Source organism: Lutzomyia longipalpis, chromosome 2 (genome assembly GCF_024334085.1).
Source record: "Lutzomyia longipalpis isolate SR_M1_2022 chromosome 2, ASM2433408v1".
Classification (NCBI taxonomy): domain Eukaryota; kingdom Metazoa; phylum Arthropoda; class Insecta; order Diptera; family Psychodidae; genus Lutzomyia; species Lutzomyia longipalpis.
In genome coordinates, this window is record NC_074708.1 from 32,089,050 (window position 1) to 32,095,049 (window position 6,000).

A 6,000-nucleotide genomic window follows, 5' to 3' on the forward strand; every position below is an offset into this window, starting at 1 on the left:
AAACGAAAATGAAAAGCTCACTGAAAGCATCATTTCATGCTGAGAAAATTGAAATTACTCCCCACAGAGAAGCAGTATATGGAGAGTTTTTTTCTTCTTTTTTTTTTACTACAAATTAAAACTCAAAATCACGGAAATGTGTGTGAATGGACGATGACAGCAGTTATGCCTTTCGTATTTGCCCATTATGACATCTCTTCTTTCTGTGTCGTGTTGTGCATCACATCGGAAAATGTCAAGCATGCCCTAGAAAATATTTTTAATTGGTTTTCCTTTCATTTCCCTATTCTCTTGCAAAGTCTTTACTTCCAACAAAATGCCCACTTTGAGGCGCACTTTTGTGATTAAAAATGCTTTTTGCAAGAGGGAAATCAACTACAGGACAACATTAATTGTTTGAAACTTTAAGGAATACATATACAAAGGATTTAAAGCTCAAAGTTTAAGCTATGTAGGAAGTCATAGAGAGAATTGAAATAATAATTTTACCCAGAAAATGTGTTTCATTTGTTTCTTTTTAAAACTTTTTTTTTGGAATTTTATTCTTTAATTTAGGGGAGATATTTATACTCTCACTGAAAAACGAATTAAACTTGTTGTACCAACCGGAATTCCAATTTCCGATACCATGTAGTAAAAAGCTCTGTAAGTATAACAAGGGATACAAAATATTGAAATTTTCACCAGAAAAGCCATTTATTTGACATTTTTATTCTCGCTAAATGCCTCGAATGATGGGAAATATCAATCTGATATAAAAAGGCATTATTTGATTGTGGAAATAAACCCGACTGTAAAGAAGAACAGATAAATTAGTTAGGTGTCCTGTTTTTGAGAAAAGAAAATATCTGAATGTCTTCTTAATTTTTCGCTTACGTTTCGATTCTCAGTAAATCTTCATCAGGACATTAAATGATTTGGAAAACAACCATCAAACATTCTTTTCACGGACTTAAAGCTTTAGTGAATTAAATATTAGGACGTTCTACTTCATATGATGCATTTTTAATTTGCACCTAAAGCTCCTTCCTACGTCTTACTTACCTTTAATATTAATGCAAGCCATATCCATTTCCTTTTGCAGTTGGGTAAATTTGCATTCGCAACAGAGCATCGTAGAAAAGCATCATTCAGTGTCATTCTGCCAAATGGATTTTCAATTGGCAAAATGAAAGCACATTCCATATTGCTTTTGGTTTTGCTTTGATAAAATCCACATGATGTGGTATTTTGAAATGCTGACATGTCGCTCAATTATCCAGCTGGGAGTTGTAAAATTTATATAGAATAAAGCACGTTTGGAATTTATAATACTCTTCATCCAGTGAAATTTCTACCATACACACACCGTTGATGATTATATTCTTGATTGAAATTCAAACTTTTGGCAACGGGTGAGTTGAAATTTTGCTTCCTGCCACACTTTGAAATGCAACATTACACAAAATGTGTCCCTCTATGGAAGGCATTTCAGAGAAATTTTCACCATACAAAGAATTATTTAAGCTGCATGCCCTATTTTGGAGAATCTTATGCACGGAACTAAATTAAATTGCATGTCGTGTATAATTTAATTTCAAAAGGAATGTGAAAAGGGAAGATCCCAAGAAATTTGCATATGAGTTGATGATGTAAAATATGTTACATTGCACAATATCACTTGTGCCCTACCACTCTGCTCGTATATGCTTGCTCACTGCTTGAAAGTTATGGGTGTCATGAGGGGGAATCTCTATTAGTTTTGTGATACAATTTAATTTATTTTTCAATTATTAAATTTATTTCGAATTTCAGAGAAGAGATACTTTAATTTCGTTTGAGAAGTGATATTGGTTCTTTAAATGTTATTTAGATGGAGACGCCTGGTCTATGCTGGTCATTATTACCAGGCGGCTCCATCTAATAAGAATGTTTTTGAAAGATAATCTAATAATACCGTTGATAAAACTTTTGTAATATAAGACAAACGAAAGATAAAGTTTTTATTCTTCATCTGAAAATAAAGTTAAAACATTTTTTAAGCACAAATTGGAAAAGAATTTCAGCAATATTAGCCAGGGAATGGCATATTGTAATTAACCAACCTAATAATTAAGAAGGCACGTATATTAATTAACTAAATTAACTAAAGGTAATTAACAAAATCTATAACAAGACGTTTATGTGAATTTAAGGAACTTCTCCATAATTTAGCAATTTATCGCTTAACTGCCTAATAAACTATTTACTCAATATATAATGTACTAATTTACACGTTAATCTTGTCAAAATATACATACTGACTCATACATATAAATAGATAAAATGTAAGCGAAATAGTTTATGCACCTCATCTACTTTGCAGCATAAATGGCATCAATCATCTAGTCTAGAGGGAAGTTGTGTGAGTTTTGGGTAGCTTTGCTTAGTAGCTTTATGTAACACAAATACAAATAAATTCCTCCGTCATTTATTAATTCTTGGTCGATTTTCGACGACATGCTAAATGGCCCATGTGGGGTGGTTGGTGCATCATGCACAGAAATAAATCGTTAGTAATCCCACGAGGATTTTGCAAGCACGAACGGATTGAATTCCACTGTGGCGTGCTAAATAAATTTGATCATATTTTGCATCTTTCACTCTGGAGAATTGTTGTGTGTATATTTTATTTCGATGCTACTGAAGATGCACTCTATGCACTCTCTGAACCATTGATTAAAATTTATTCTTCCTACAGCACGCGGGAGTTTCTCTCGGGGTTTTTCGAAATGTAAGGAAATGCCATGAAATTTCCTGTATTACATAATGTACATAGCTGACTCATATTTCTATGTGTCTTTTCTGCAATTCCAAGAAGTACATATTGAATTAGAAGAATAGCATTGTAAATCTGTATGTAAAGAGGGAGTGCTTTATTGGAAATTCTCCATTAAAATAGTTTAAATGCATTCATTTTAATTGAAACACAAATGCATTTCTCAGCCTTGAGAAAGCTCTCGGAGCATTGCTCCAGCATCCCCAAGCAAGAAGAACAATTAGGCATGCTCTAAATACAAATTTGATAGTGAATAATTTAATGTTGAGAAAGAGGGAGAGAGGTTATTGGAGTTGTGCCAGATATAGATAAGAATCAATTACCATTAATTTACTTTTACCCCATCGGGTTGTGCCTAATCCTATTGCCAATGTCCGCAGTGTATTAGCATAATAACTACGATACTATATGAGGTGGGTGGGTGGAGGCTTGGAACAATGGAGGAGGAGGAGGTTGCATATAAAAATGTCCTAGAATATACAGAGATGAAGGCGAATTCGGTGGAAGTATGCAAATTTTGTAACATAAATCCAACAACTTTATGTATCCATATGCGCTAGGATATCGTTGACTATTCCATGAACTCTATGTTGGCATTTTGCTACATGCGGCACTTTTTACCCCATTTTACTTCGTATTCCACATACGTAGCAATTTCATGTATTATAAATCGTTCGGGAAATGGAGGGAAAAACAGATCGAGCTCAAATACTGCAGAACAGATTATTAGAATGCATAATAATGAAGATTCTTATGGCTAATTTAGATGGTTATTTGTGGGTTATTTATTCCTTTCATCAGGTCTCAAATATTTTAGGGAAACAAACTGCAAGAAGTGAAATATTTTGCTTTTAAAAATGTTTAAAATTCTCTTTATCTGTTGGAAAGTAGTTAAAAGTTAATTGAACTATCTACGAAAAATACAAAATTAAATAAGAGTAATTGACTTTATTTAAGACTATAAATATTTGTATGTGATGTTATTTTAACAGCTTCTTGATGAACTTGAATATGAAATAAATAAGGGAAAATGGAAGCAGCAGTTTCAATGATCCAAGAGAAGTTTTTAAAGGCTTCAGAAGTTTATTCTATTCAAGCAACATCCGCCTACAGCTATTTGAGAGATGTTTTCTTCATAATAAAGATAAAGATTCAATTAAAATGAAATTTTTTCTAATATCAATTCATTCTTCATTCATTCATTGATTATTTAAAAAAAATTTAGCAATCTAATATTTAAATGACCAAAAAACTAATTATTTAGTTTGACAATATTAAGAGTCTCAAATTAATCATTTTGGAGACATGCATAGTTCATCATGAGTTAATAATGTGCTATTTAAATTCCCAAGAGCGTATAAAGAAAACTTTGAGGTGAGTACACAAAAAGGCAAAAGCATTGAGACAGCTTTTAAATTACTTCTCTTCTCTGAAAGTATTTAAAAACCACACACTTCTCCAAAAATCAATTGAAAAGTGATATGTGTGGGAAAACTTTTGAATTTTCCTTCTGCCCCGCAGGGTTTACTTTTATTGGGATTTTATACATGGTGCGATTGGGGTTTTTTAGGAGGAAAAGTTGTCGATGAATGCGGAAGAAGTTATGCTTTGGGGGTATGCTGCAGCCGTATCATTTGGATATTTGCTTTAATCTCACCTTCGGGGTTATTTTGTCGTTGTGAAGGAGAGAAACTTTTATATGGTAACATTCCAACACTCCCAAATCACTTGTCGCTGCGACGGCACAAATGGATTCCGACAGGAGTGATTGTGGGGCTGTCAAAGCACACACACACCCACCACTACCCATCGCAGAAGTTTCACCCGCGCGGGAGCTTTCAAGGAGAATTGGTGGAAGGAGCACCGCCGTCGTACCCTTATAGAGAGCACTCAAGTTCTCCCCATGCCACGTTGTGCTGACACAATAGCAACTAGACTTGGCGTCATTATACAACGTCTAAGTACCACCCCAATGTTGGCTTGTGTGTACGGAGGTATCCTTCGCTCCTCAATGTGGCAGCATCGCTCTTGGCTGCTTTTAATGTCGTCTGGGTGCGAGATTCACGGGTGCAAAGAAAATCTACTCCGCAACTATCTTTCCCATTTATCGATTTTCCACTATACTACACCCACCCCATGCCACCACCCTCATGCCGAGATTATTTCATGCTAAATCAAATAATACCACCCGATTCACGTTCGTGCACTCAAATGGGCGTAATTTGATTCGAAAATTTCACAAGAGGATAATTTTTACCAGCAGCATACCACCAACCTGATGGTTTTCCCAGTGAATTTTCCACATCACTGGGGAAATGGAGGAAATTCCACTGAATTTCTCGTCCATTGCATTATTCATGCATTTAATCAGGTTGATGCATTCGTGATTTACGTGAATTCTCCATCATCGACCGTCTTTCGAGAGTGACTATACACATACAACAACTCCCCCGCATTGTTTGTACATCCCTCATAAATCTACTTCATGCGACGACGATGCAATACCACACTCCATGAGAGGGACGGGGGGGAGGACTCTTCATTACAGCTCATGATGCTGGAGAATTCCAAAGTAGAAGAGTTTTTGGGGACAAAAGAAAATGAAGAAGATACGGAGGAAATGAATTGTTTTCTGGAATTAACTTTTCCTAAAATTTATGATTGAATTCAAAAGTTTGGAAAATGATCTTGAAACCACCCTCTGTGGTGAAATTTATTTCGTATTATGAGAGTTATATTAGTGGTTTTTATTTTAAAATAGAAATTCAAAGTATTGAGGTCCTTTTGAATCATGACCAAATAATTTTTAGTTATAAAAGATGTTTCTAGTTCTCGGTACTTATGTTCAATGAACGGAGAGTACACTAAAATATCAAATTAGGACAACCACCCTTCCTTCATTCTCCTTAAAATCCTAACTTTATCATCCAAACTTACGCCCTTTAAGTGTATTCACGATAGCCAAATTCACACTGAAACTATCTCGGGGAAACTTAAATGCAGGAAGCAGACACAGCTTGAGCAATTTGCTTTGTAAGTTTAGTTTCTTGAAAACAATTTCCAAATTTGTGTCATTTCATAAGTTTCGCCAAGAAGAACCTCCTGAAGCGAATTTCCCGGGGAATGAATGTGTTTGCTTTTAGTAGAGTGAAACCTTTCTTCTTGTTCTCATTGTATTTTAGATAAGACATTGCGGAATCCAC